The sequence below is a fragment of the Phyllobates terribilis genome, unplaced genomic scaffold, assembly GCF_046119375.1.
Source record: "Phyllobates terribilis strain yellow unplaced genomic scaffold, ASM4611937v1 Scaffold_1__5_contigs__length_1240528914, whole genome shotgun sequence".
NCBI classification, from domain to species: Eukaryota; Metazoa; Chordata; class Amphibia; order Anura; family Dendrobatidae; genus Phyllobates; species Phyllobates terribilis.
In genome coordinates this window covers 601,215,649-601,228,594 of record NW_027362761.1, presented here as the reverse complement: position 1 = coordinate 601,228,594, position 12,946 = coordinate 601,215,649, and the positions used below count along the sequence as shown (strand labels likewise).

General features: G+C 47.7%; 1 protein-coding gene across 1 annotated transcript in view; it reads right to left on the bottom strand.

The window, feature by feature from the left end:
* LOC141272310 (gastrula zinc finger protein XlCGF66.1-like) overlaps positions 1–12,946 on the bottom strand; it is an 81,527-nt gene that overhangs the window by 29,523 nt on the left and 39,058 nt on the right. The gene's annotated exons all lie outside the window — the stretch shown is intronic.

Below are 12,946 nucleotides of genomic sequence, written 5' to 3'. Positions count from 1 at the left end.
GACCTGAGAGCAGGCAAGGTGCAGGTGTTGGTCTGCTCCTATCAGTCAAATATACTTTTCAGCTTATCCCCCCAGCACCCTCACTTATGTTCCCTTCTTTGGAGGTCCACACTGTAAGACTCTACAGACCCTGGTTGCACATTGGTTCAACGTGTTTTAAGTTATACCGGCGTGGTGACTCAAACTTAAACATTAAGTCATTACATATTCATGTGAACTAACAAAGAGGGATAATAAATAAAAAACAAGAAAAGAAGTTAAAACTAAAAAGGGTAAGGGTAACATCAGAGAGGCTCCTGAAATATAGACATAGCTCTCCACTATAAGGTCAAGGTAATCAGCGGAAGATTTAAACTCCAGCCAGTAGTACCATGTTTTATAAAATTCATTATGGGACTTATTGATCGTGGAGGTGAGCTCCTCTCAAAATAATAATAATAATCTTTATTTTTATATAGCGCTAACATATTCCGCAGCTCTTTACATACATTATCATCGCTGGCCACATTGGGGCTCACAATCTAAATTTCCTATCAGTATGTCTTTAGAGTGTGGGAGGAAACCGGAGAGCCCGGAGGAAACCCATGCAAACAAGGGGAGAACATACAAACTCCTTGCAGATGTTGTCCTTGGTGGGATTTGAACCCAGGAGCCAGCGCTGCAATGCTGCAGTGCTAACCTCTGAGCCGTCGTGCTCATTTATTTTGGAAAATCATAGTGAGATTGTTGGGATAGTGTTATTTTTCTATAGCAAGGTAATACATGCTCTAGCAGATGTGATCAAATATCTCAGTATTGAGTTTTTATATGTTTTTAAAGTAATGTCACTGTGATGGAGAAGGACGAGAGCTGGGTCAAAGTCTGAAAAAAGATCAGTAAATTCATGAATCACTAGTTGTACTTTTCCCCAAAAAGGAGAAAGGAGTTTACAGGTCCAGAAAATATGTAGTAGGTCACCCTCCTCCTCCACACATCTCCAACACATGGGACTAGCATCTGGAAATATAGCGTGTAGGGGAGTTGGGGCGAGGTGCACATCGCTGGAGCTGTGATCAGGCTCTAATGTCCCTGCTGAGGGCATACTGGTCGTGACTTAAAAGCAATACATCAACTTTATCACTAGAGTTAGTTCACATAATACAGTTGCGATACATTGTCTTGCTGTGGCCACATTATGTAAACCCAGAAGAAGAAAGCTACTCAGTGATATAGTAATTGTCGCTTGATGTTTCTTATGTATGAATTCTGCCCATTGCCTTCCATTATATTCCACACTAACCTTGAACCAGATGACAAGGCTTCACACTCCAATTCTCTATTATTAGTTGTATTATATTACAAACTGAGTAGCTGTATCCATGATTATACACCGATAATGATATGTTTCTACATAACTTGTTCTTATAAGTTCTGATTGGTGGCCAATTGCGGAGTGGTGTTCGTGATCGGCCACATCTACGTGACGCGTTCTCAAATTACCTTTGTGGTTATAAAGGAAGCTGTCTATTTTGGTTAAACTTTCTTATACTTATGACATTTGTCCGAGCGCTTATGTCGTCTTCACTGGACAGAGTTTACAGAAACAAATAGAAATGGCTGAAAGAGAAACTGAAGAACCAAGTATTTAGTTTTATCTGTAGAATCAAAATGAAGAAGCATAACTCAAACAATGATGATGCTGGAACCCAGGAGTGAAAATGGTGTCACTGAGCAGAGAGACAAGAACTAGAGGAAAGGAGGAAAAAAGCAAACAAGGCAGCAGACACTGAGCAGAGAGACAAGAACTAGAGGAAAGGAGGGAAAAAAACAAACAAGGCAGCAGACACTGAGCAGAGAGACAAGAACTAGAGGAAAGGAGGAAAAAAAGCAAACAAGGCAGCAGACACTGAGCAGAGAGACAAGAACTAGAGGAAAGGAGGAAAAAAAGCAAACAAGGCAGCAGACACTGAGCAGACAGACAAGAACTAGAGGAAAGGAGGAAAAAAAGCAAACAAGGCAGCAGACACTGAGCAGACAGACAAGAACTAGAGGAAAGGAGGAAAAAAAGCAAACAAGGCAGCAGAATAAGACCTTTGTTTCTTACTGTGAGTGTTCCTGTCATTGTCCCTCATGTCCTACTCTTCTCAACCCAGTAAAGGTCCAGTTAGTGCGTGTTTTCGACTGAGTGGTTGTCTGTTGGTCCAGGTGTTTTTTTGCGGTGCCCGCTGACCCTAAGCCTTTGTGTAGCCTGAACACCATCACATTGTGTGGGGTCTGTCCAGGACACAGATCACTTTGTGGGATTTGTCAGTGAGCGTCTGGAATTGACTGCTTAGTTTGGTCTGTCTGAAGACAGTTGGACGCAGACCACTTTGTGAGTTCTGGTATCTGTCAACCGAACATAAGTGGGGCATGTTTAAGGGTACACTACTAAAATACTGTAGAAAACATATACCCTCTTGTAATAAAATGTCCAGGAATAAAAAGATACATTATGGATATGTGGCACCCCAGGGGTCCGGTTACCGCAGTGGCATTGCCTCCCTCACAAGAGGTGATGCCATGCCTGGAAGCAAGCAGGGGTCCCCTAATCAGGTTTTACTAAGCATGCAATACTTTCCTGGCTCCAGACCAGCAAGGAGAGTTTCTCCCCTTGGCAACTGGGATCTGGAGGCGGGGTTAGTTAGTCTTAGTGTGAGGAGTTGAAGTCAGGACGTCGAGGAGAGAGGAGCTGGGGACTGGAGCTGCGCAGCAGCTCACCCCAGAAGAACCAGCACAGAGGAACTGGACACCGGAGTCCGAGGCTGTGGGAGCACCGAAGGCCCAGCAGCAGAAACCGGAGGGCAGGAGACTGCAGGTCTCCTAGCCCCATCAGACACCCGGAGGCTCAGCAGCACCGCAGGGCCCAGCACCGCCACGTGGGAGCGACACATCAGCAAGGTCCGAGCTGCCTGCCACACTGGTGAGCACAAAGACGTTGCACTCAGGGACGAGGGCCACCGCACAGCTACAAGCAGCAGGGCCAAAGAGTTTAGTGGAAAGGGAAGGCCTCCAACTTCACCTGGCAAGGAGGATTCTTTACTTGCTTCCAGGCTGCCTGGACTTCCACTTCTAGCCAGTACCCTAGTCCCGGCTTGTGTAATCACCACCAGTAAAGCTAAGAGGAAACCGCCATTAAGTTGTAGACTGATTATTGCTGCGCCATCAACCCCTGCACTACAACGCCCAGCATAACCCATAACATCTACACTGCCCTGGAGCTAAGCTCTACTTGTGGAGAGCCACACCATCCCTGCTGCAGTAACATCAGCTCCAGAGGACCTGCTCCGCAGCGGCGGCTCCCTTAGCCGCATACCACAGGTGGCGTCACAAACTTTATACAATCACTATAAATCCCCTATCAATAACCCCTTTTTATTGACCGCCCTGGGTCACGGACCGGGTCACCGCCACTGTGACATCACCCCAGCATCTACCGGCCCGGCACCAGGTACCCCACGACCCAGGGGGCACGTCAACTTGGCGTCACAAACAGGTTTCACGAAGCCCGGTATAACCGGGTCCTGTGTGCCATAGACTTTATTGAACTGTATTATCATGTGGTTTGCCGCCCGCCGAGGGGAAGCAAGAGGCCCCGATCCAGAACCGCCGGGTAAGAGATCCTTCCACCTGCAGAGCAGCATACTGGTACGTCAGGAGACGCCCAGGACCTGGCAGAGGTTCACTAGTGGGGAGGAAGATGCCCAACATGGAGGACTCAGCCGCAGGCGTGGCCGCCGCCACTGTAATGCCGTTATCAGTGCCTTACATACCGGGGGCGGCGTGGTTGCCCCAGTACTCAGGTGAGTCGCACACCCTGAACGACTTTGAGGAGAGACTGCGCAGTTTGTTTAAAGTGTACCCCCTGTCTGAGGAGCAAAAAGTCAGCATCCTCATAGGACAGCTAATCGGTGCAGCCCAGAGAGAGGTGAAGTCCTGGCCGGGCAGAGATAAAGGCACTGTAAAAGAAATACTGGCCGGATTGAAGGATACCTTTGACACCCGCACCGCAACAGAAATTAAAATGAAGTTCTACGGGTGCAAACAAAGGGTGCAGGACAGTGTACGGGACTATGCTCTAAACCTGCAGGAGGTGCTGCGGGCCATCAAACAGATAGACCCTGACAGTGTGCATGATGAGGACAGATTGCTAACTGAGCAGTTTGTTGAGGGGCTCCTGTCCAGCGCTCACAGGACACAGCTGCACATTATGGTTCTGCAAAACCCTTATCTGGACTTTGCACAATTTAAAGACAGAGCCATCCGGGTGCTGCGAGAATCAATCCCAAGTGGCACTGCATCCCTCCGGCGTCCAGCTATCACATACCACCAGGAGGTGGCGTCCTTTCCCCCAGCACCTGTGGAGGCTGACGACGCGCAGACCCTAGATAATGATCCATTTGCAGACCTACGCCTTCAGGTCCAGGAGCTGACCAAAAGTGTGGCTACACTAACTAAAACCGTGCAAGCCATGCAAGTATCTCCAAAGGAAATGATCCAGCTGGATTCCAGTCCAGATGACGTCCCGTGGCGACGACAGAGAAGAATTCCACTGACCAGAGGGAGGAACAGCGATCGCTACGACCAGGACGGACATCCCATCTGCCGCCGCTGTCAAAAGGCGGGACACTACTGCAATTTAAACGAGCAACACCTGGGGCAGAGGGCCAACCCCCAGGAGTAAGACGACCAGGCCCACAAAGTTGGCGAGACAAATACGTGGGAGGACGGCCGGTCCTACCTGTCGTGCTTGATGGCATCCCAATGAACGCGTTGCTAGACACTGGGTCCCAGGTGACAACGATGCCATATATCCTTTATAAGCAATACTGGACTGATTCAGACATTACCCGCCGTCCAGATGAACATCTTAGTATCTGTGCCAGCAATGATCAGCCCTTGCCTCAGGTGGGGTATAAAGAGGTGACCATAAAAGTTGGCAAAGTAGAACTGCCATCACAAGGAATGATTATTATTGATATTGATCGCCGAGAAAGTCATCCCATGATAACCTTAGGCACTAATGTGATAGAAAATTGTCTTGGAGAAATTATTGTTTTGTTGCAACAGGTCGCAGAGACTGCCAGTTCCAGTCAGCAGCAGAAGGAGATCAGAGCCCTGATGAAACGACAACAGGTAGAGCTGTCTGGTGGAGAAGTCGGCAGTGTCAGAATGAGCGATCCATTCCCCTTATCAATGCCCCCTAGGAGTGAAATGTTGATATGGTGTCGAGCAGCAATTGGTCTCAGGGGTCAAGATTATCAGGCCCTGGTAGAACCCGTGTACTCTGACAGTAGGCCCACTATCTTGACAGCCAGGGGGGTAGTCGATGTCTGCAAGGGGAGAGTGCCGATCCGCATCCTGAATTGTGGGGAGAAAGAGGTCCATTTACCCCGGAATGCTACCCTTGCTATGTTATTCACTGTCAGTAAAAACTCAATAAAGACAGTGGAACCCTTGCCTCCATCCAAACCGGCGGAGGATAATGGCTCCAAGGGGCAGATGGAGGATTGGTGTTAGAAGCTACAAGTGGGCACTGACTCCACCCCTTTGCACCAAAAGCATGGAGTATACCGGGTGGTCCAAGAGTATGAGCGGGTCTTCAGCAACCACCCACTAGATTTTGGGCAGGTAAAAGGGGTCCAACATCATATCCCCACGGGAGATCATCCACCCATTAAAGAGAGGTACCGGCCTGTACCCCCAGCTCGCTATCAATGTGCCAAAGGAATGTTACGGGAGATGAAGGAGGCTGGGGTGATCAGAGATAGTTGTAGCCCCTGGGCAGCTCCATTAGTTCTCGTGTGAAAGAAGGATGGTACAATGAGGATGTGTGTTGACTACAGGCAGATTAACCGCATTACACATAAGGATGCCTACCCATTACCCAGGATTGAGGAGTCACTAGCTGCATTAAGATCTGCTAATTATTTCTCCACTTTGGATCTCACCAGTGGGTATTGGCAGGTTCCTGTGGCAGAGGCAGACAAAGAAAAGACCGCGTTTACAACACCAATGGGCCTCAGCGAGTTCAACTGCATGCCATTTGGGCTCTGCAACGCCCCAGGAACCTTCCAGCGGTTAATGGAGTGCTGCCTAGGACCCAAGAACTTTGAAACTGTCCTGCTGTACCTGGACGACGCAGTTGTCTACTCTAAGACATATGAAGACCACCTAGAGCACCTGGCCAATGTGTTTGAAGCCCTATCTGGTTTTGGCCTGAAGGTAAAGCCGTCCAAATGCCACCTGTTGAAGCCCAAGGTGCAGTACCTAGGTCATGTGGTAAGCGCCGAAGGTGTAGCGCCAGACCCTGAAAAAGTCACAGTAATCAAGGACTGGCCAAGACCCTACACTATTAAGGAAGTATGGCAGTTCCTCGGGCTGGTAGGCTACTACAGAAGATTTATCAAGGGCTTCACCAAGATAGCAGCACCCATGCAGGATCTCCTGTTAGGCCAGTCCAAGAAGGCCAAGAACCCGAAACCTCCATTCAAATGGGGTAAACCAGAAGACGAATCCTTCACCCGACTGAAGATGGCTCTGACCGGAGACCGTGGCCTACCCCGACTATGGCCAACCCTTTATACTCCATACAGATGCCAGCAACATGGGATTGGGAGCGGTGCTGTCCCAGGTACAGCAAGGCAGAGAGCGAGTGATTGCATACGCCAGCAGGAAGCTCTGGCCCACGGAAAGGAACCCTGGCAACTACAGTTCCTTTAAGTTGCAGTTTCTCGCCATAGTCTGGGCTGTAATGGAGCGCTTCAAGCACTATCTCGCCTCCTCCAAATTTACAGTCTTCACAGATAATAACCCTCTGACGCACCTGGAGACTGCGAAACTTGGTGCCCTAGAGCAACGATGGATGGCCCGACTGTCTAACTACAAGTTCACCATCAAGTATCGGGCGGGGCATAAAAATGCAAATGCTGATGCGCTGTCCAGAATGCCCAACTTGCCAGATGGGGGAGAAGACCCGGAAGAGCTGGAAGAGATAGAGATACCCGCTTTCCATCGTCATGGGGTGACCCAGTGCTCCCACTGCGTGAGGGACAAGCGCTCCGCCAACAGAGAGGCCACGTTCAACCCATTGCCCCACCATGGATGGGCAGAAATGCAGGATAGCGACCCGGCTGTCTGCCTAGTCAAGGAGTTGCTGACGCAAGCTGACTCGTACCCTGATCCAGATGCTCCACAGAAGACCCAACAGTTGTGGAAGGAGAAGGGCAAACTGTTCATCTACGAAGGAAAGCTGTGTCGAAGAAGCATCAACTCCCGGACACATGAACTGGTCTGGCAGGTGGTAGTCCCGAGGCGGGATGCGTCAATGGTCTTAGAAGCGTAGCACGATGGAGCAAGACACTTCGGGTGGAAGAAGTTGGAAGTCCTGCTACATGAGCGATTCTACTGGGCTGGCATGAGGAAAGCAATCGAGAGATGGTGTCGAGAATGTGATCCATGCAACCTGAGACGAAAAGACCGTGACAGCCAGAGGGCTCCCCTGCAGCCCATCATCACCAAACAGCCACTAGAACTGGTAGCCTTGGACCACGTGAAGCTAGCCCCAAGCATGTCAGGCTATGTCTACGCTCTGACCATAGTAGACCACTATTCCCGGTTCCTGGTAGTAGTGCCAGTAAAAGACCAGACGGCTCAGACAGCCCTGAACGGGTGCTTACCGACCAAGGTCCAGCCTTTGAAGCAGAGGTGTTCCAGGAATTCTGTAACTTGTACGGCTGAAAGAAAATAAGGACAACGCCGTATCATCCCCAGACCAACGGGTTGTGTAAGAAGATGAACCAGGTGGTAATAAACCTGTTGAAGACGTTGCCCCTTGAAGAACGAAGCCTGTGACCTGAGAAGTTACCAGATTTGGTGGACCTGTATAACTACATCCCGGTGAACTCCACCAACTGTACACCCGCTTACCTGATGAGAGCAAGACCTGGTAAGCTACGCATCGACTTAGACATGGGAGTCTTAACACCAGAGACGACATCACCAGATGCGGATTGGGATACCGAGCGGCAGCAACAATATCGCAAGGTGCAAGAGTGTGTTGAAAGAAGTTTGTCCCAAGCAAGACAGAAGCAAGAGAAGACTTACAATCAGCATGCACCTACCGTTCCCTTGTCACCTGGAGAGCAGGTACTTAAGAGAAAGAGACGACTCCATAAATTAGATGACCAGTGGGAGGTTGAGCCATACACCGTCCTACCCTCGAATTACGACAACACCAAAGTGTGCCTCATCAGCAAAGATGGAGGGGAAACTTCAGCGGCAGTCTCAAGAGATCACTTGAAGCTATGTCCTGAACAGTTGAAACACACAGAAGAAGATCAAGACAACTCTCATCCCACAGAAGGAGTGGAGGAAGTGGTCCAAACAGTACTCGGAGAATTTCCCCGGTCTTGGACGCAGGTGAACAATGCAATTGTAGTACCAGTTCTTACCTTTCTCCAAGCGGCCTCACTGGAAGCTGCAGAAGTCCCAGAACATCTGGAAGACCAGTCGGCCCCAGAGACAGAGGTTTCATCATCAGCACACCAGTAGAATCTACCCTCTGCTAGCAGTGAACCTGTCGTACCCATGGTGAGCCAAAGAATTCGTAGGAGATTACCCAGCCTACCAGTGTTACCTCAGACTACCCGTAGAGTAGTTCACATTGAACCCACCACACCAGGGGTAGACACAAGGGACCAGGGTATAGCAGTGATTACCAATGCACTACGTAGATCGACCAGGAGTACAAAAGGTCAGCTCCCTGCTCGCTGGAGAGACGAAAGAATTAAAGTATAAGAGAACTAAAATGTATGCTGTATATAGTTACCCGTAAGGGTAAAGCAGAAAAGTTGTGTTTTCAAAGTGAATTGCAAAAGTTGGTCATGTGTGCATTTAGTTACCCGGTAAGGGTATAAAGACTTGTAGGTTATGGACGGTGAATAACCAAAGAACTTTCCATTGTAAATAGTTGCACTTATTAGAGTGCCCCTTATTGGTTTTATGATTATAACAAATGACCTCAGAACAAAAACCCGTTTGGCATGGCCAAAGACGTGGTCCAACACCTGGATCATCTATGCCCTGCAGCCACGCCCAGGGCCTACGTTGAGGGTTTCCGGACGGGTCTATCATGTTGCTCAAAATTGCACCTGGCTAAAGAAGAATGTTATTAACAGTGTTTTATAATGTTTTGATAACCAGTAACGTTCAAGAAATGTTAAATTCATAATCTTCTAATGTGAACTGTAATTGTTATTTGTTAATTTTGAAATATATCCTCAGTCCGGGAGTACTGAAATTAACTAGGGGGGAATGTGGCACCCCAGGGGTCTGGTTGCCACAATGGCATTGCCTCCCTCAAAAGAGGTAATGCCATGCCTGGAAGCAAGCAGGGGTCCCCTAGTCAGGTATACTAAACATGCAACACTTTCCTGGCTCCAGACCAGCAAAGGCTCCCCTTGGCAACTGGGATCTGGGGGTGGGGTTAGTTAGTCTTAGTGTGAGGAGTTGAAGAGAGGAAGTCGAGGAGAGAGGAGCTGGGGAGTGGAGCTGCGCGGCAGCTCACCCCAGAAGGAACAAGCACAGAAGAACCAGACACCGGAGTCCAAGGCTGTGGGGCACCGAAGGCTCAGCCACAGAAACCGGAGGGCAGGAGACTGCAGGTCTCCTGGCCCATCAGACGCCCGGAGGCTCAGCAGCACCGCAGGGGTCCAGCACCGCCACGTGGGAGTGACGCGCCAGCAAGGCCCGAGCTGCCTGCCATACGGGTGAGCACAGAAATACCGCACTCGGGGACGAGGGTCACCGCACCGCTACAAGTAGCAGGGCCATAGAGTTTAGTGGAAAGGGAAGGCCTCCAACTTCACCTGGCAAGGAGGATTCTTTACTTGTTTCCAGGCTGCCCGGACTTCCACTTCTAGCCAGTACCCTAGTCCCGGCTTGTCTAATCAGCACCAGTAAAGACCCTGGGACTGCACTTGCTTGTCTCTGTGTTTCTTGCTGCGCCATCAACCCCAGCACTACCTGCAACATCATCTACACTGCCCTGGAGCTAGCTCTTCCTGAGGAGAGCCACACCATCCCTGCTGCAGTAACATCAGCTTCAGAGAACTGCTCCGCAGCGGCGGCTCCCTTTAGCCACATTCCACAGGTGGCGTCACAAACTCTATAAAAACTCTATAAATCCCTATACATAACCCCTTTTATTGACCGCCCTGGGTCACGGACCGGGTCACCGCCACTGTGACATTCCCCCAGCATCTACCGCGGCCCAGCACCAGGTACCCCACAGCCCAGGGGGCGCGTCAGCTGCGTATGTGCGCTTGCGTTCCAAGGGCTGGGGTAGGGACAACTGAACGCAGCACTGGGACAAGAAAATGGTTGCTGATGGTGGTGGTTGCAAGTGTGCATTGACAAGTGCAAGGCGGGAGGCATCTTCGCCTGCGCCATAGACAGGGGATTGTCGTGCACACACAACAGCGGAACAGGTAGTGGTGTCACCCGCAGACACTGTTGCTGGACCCTGGCGCTCTGACCAACTAGACGGGTGCTTTGCTATCGTGTGCATGAGCATGCTGGTTGTAGTTAGGCTGATAGTTTTGCTGCCCCTGCTGATGCTGGCATTGCAGATGTTGCAAATGGCCTTTTTGGGTTAACTGGACAGTCTTTAAAAAAGAGCAAGACTCGGGAAGACCAAGCAGTTGGACTGGCAACGTCAACTTTCCCGTACCTTGCCACACGCCTTGCCAACTTTAAATGGAGTATAATATTTGTCACATTCCCAAAAATGTCTGTATTATTATTGCAGTAATATAGGATCATGTCTATTGACCAGTTTTAGGTAGTGGCCTAATAGATATGCTAATGGTCAGCGACCAAGTGTGAATAGGTTTGAACACACAGCTGGCAGGCTTTAAATGGAGTATAATATCTGTCAAACAGGAGAAAAAAAAAAAAACAGCTTACCCACACTTCCTGGCGTCCTGAAGCATGGACCTCAAGGGACCACTTGCGTTAGAAGGAAAAATACAAAATGTTCCAGCTTCTGTCATGCACAAAAAGATTTTAATGGTCAAATGGAAATTCCATGGAGAAAAAAGGCAAAGCAACGCGTTTCAAAGGCAAGCCTGCGTTCTTAGTCAAAGCTATACCTGGAATTAACATGCGTGATTATATATAAAAGGCCCTCCAATACAATTCAAGATTGTCTTTTGTATTGGTAGTTTAATCGTGTGATTTCCATCAAGATAACGTCACATAATAAAGTCACCAATAGATAAACCCCAATATAAAACTACACAAATAAGAAAGTACAAAAATATATATATTTTTTAAATAACTAATACTACCCGGATACCTGGGGTTAGAATTATAGAGAGTGTTGCATCGTCCTGAAGAATAGGTAAAAATGTTCAGATTATCTTTCTAATACTTTAGTACTTTCTTTACAATTCAGTCCACAATTTTATAGTATTAAAAAAGATAATCTTAACATTTTTTTACCTATTCTTCAGGATGATGCAACAGACTCTCTAAAATTCTAACCCCAGGTATCCGGGTAGCAGCCAAAAGAGCACAAACCTTGGGGAATATTTTATCCCCAAATGTATGTAATCCAATACAAAAACGCCACACCGGGCTTAATTGCCAGGGATTTTATAAGTGTGGACACAGTCGATGTAATTTATGCCAAAATGTAGAAATAACAAGGGACTTTCATAATTCAGACAAATCACAATCATATCAAACAATACATTAATTTTAACAGTGATCATGTGGTGTATGTTATTAAATGTAATTCATGTGACAAAATGTATGTGGGGTGCACCATACGAAGATTAAAAAAACGACTCTCTGAGCAGATCACAGATGTATATAATATGTCAGATACAGACGCAACACATCCTATGCTTCCAGGCACTTCATACAATGCCACAACAAGAAGATTTCACTGCAGGTTTTCAGTATCGAAAAAATTATACCCAATCCCAGAGGAGGAGACATCAGAAAACGTCTCCAAAACCGAGAGGCATAATTGGATGATGAATTTGGATACATGTTATCCTACCGGCCTGAATATGCGACGCGAACTTACGCTCCACTATTAACATCGCATCTTATATGCTCGCATGTATAATTATTTAAAATCTATATATTATTGTACTTACTTGTGTAGTTTTATATTGGGGTTTTTCTACTGATGACTTTATTATGTGACGTTATCTTGATTGTCTTTTGTATTGGTAGTGTAATCATGTGATGTCAATCTTGAATTGTATTGGTGGGTCTTTTATATATAATCATGCATGTTCACTCCATGTATAGCTTTGATCATGTTTCCAGGATTTAGTATTGCACAGGTGATGGGATTATTGCCTGTGCAGGTGATGTAAATATCACCTGTGCAATACTAAGGAAATCCTGAAAACATGGCCTGTTGGTGGGCCTTGAGGCCTGGAGTTGGGGAACACTGCCCTAATAGATAAGCTATTGGTCAGCGACCAAGTGTGAATAGGTTTGAACACACAACTGGCAGACTTTAAATGGAGTATAATATCTGTCACGTTCCCAAAAATGTCTGGATTATTACCGCAGTAATATCTGACCACCTGAGATGATGGAGAAGTTTCTCTGCTTCCACAATACAGCAATGCTATTCAAATCAACCAAATCTGGCTGTATGCTGCTAAGAAGCAAATGGAGCAGTAAAAATGGTGTATTATATTGCTTTCACCAAAATTATCAGGATTAAGAGCAATAAGAATATTATCCCTGATATCTAGGACTATGGATATGAGTAACAGCAGCAGAAAGAGCATGCACAGGATCCTATTGTGTTGTATACGCTCTCCACAAACTCTGCCTGCCTAACTCCTGCTATCACCAGGATTAATATTCAGTAGCATTAGTCTTTAGAAGGACTGTT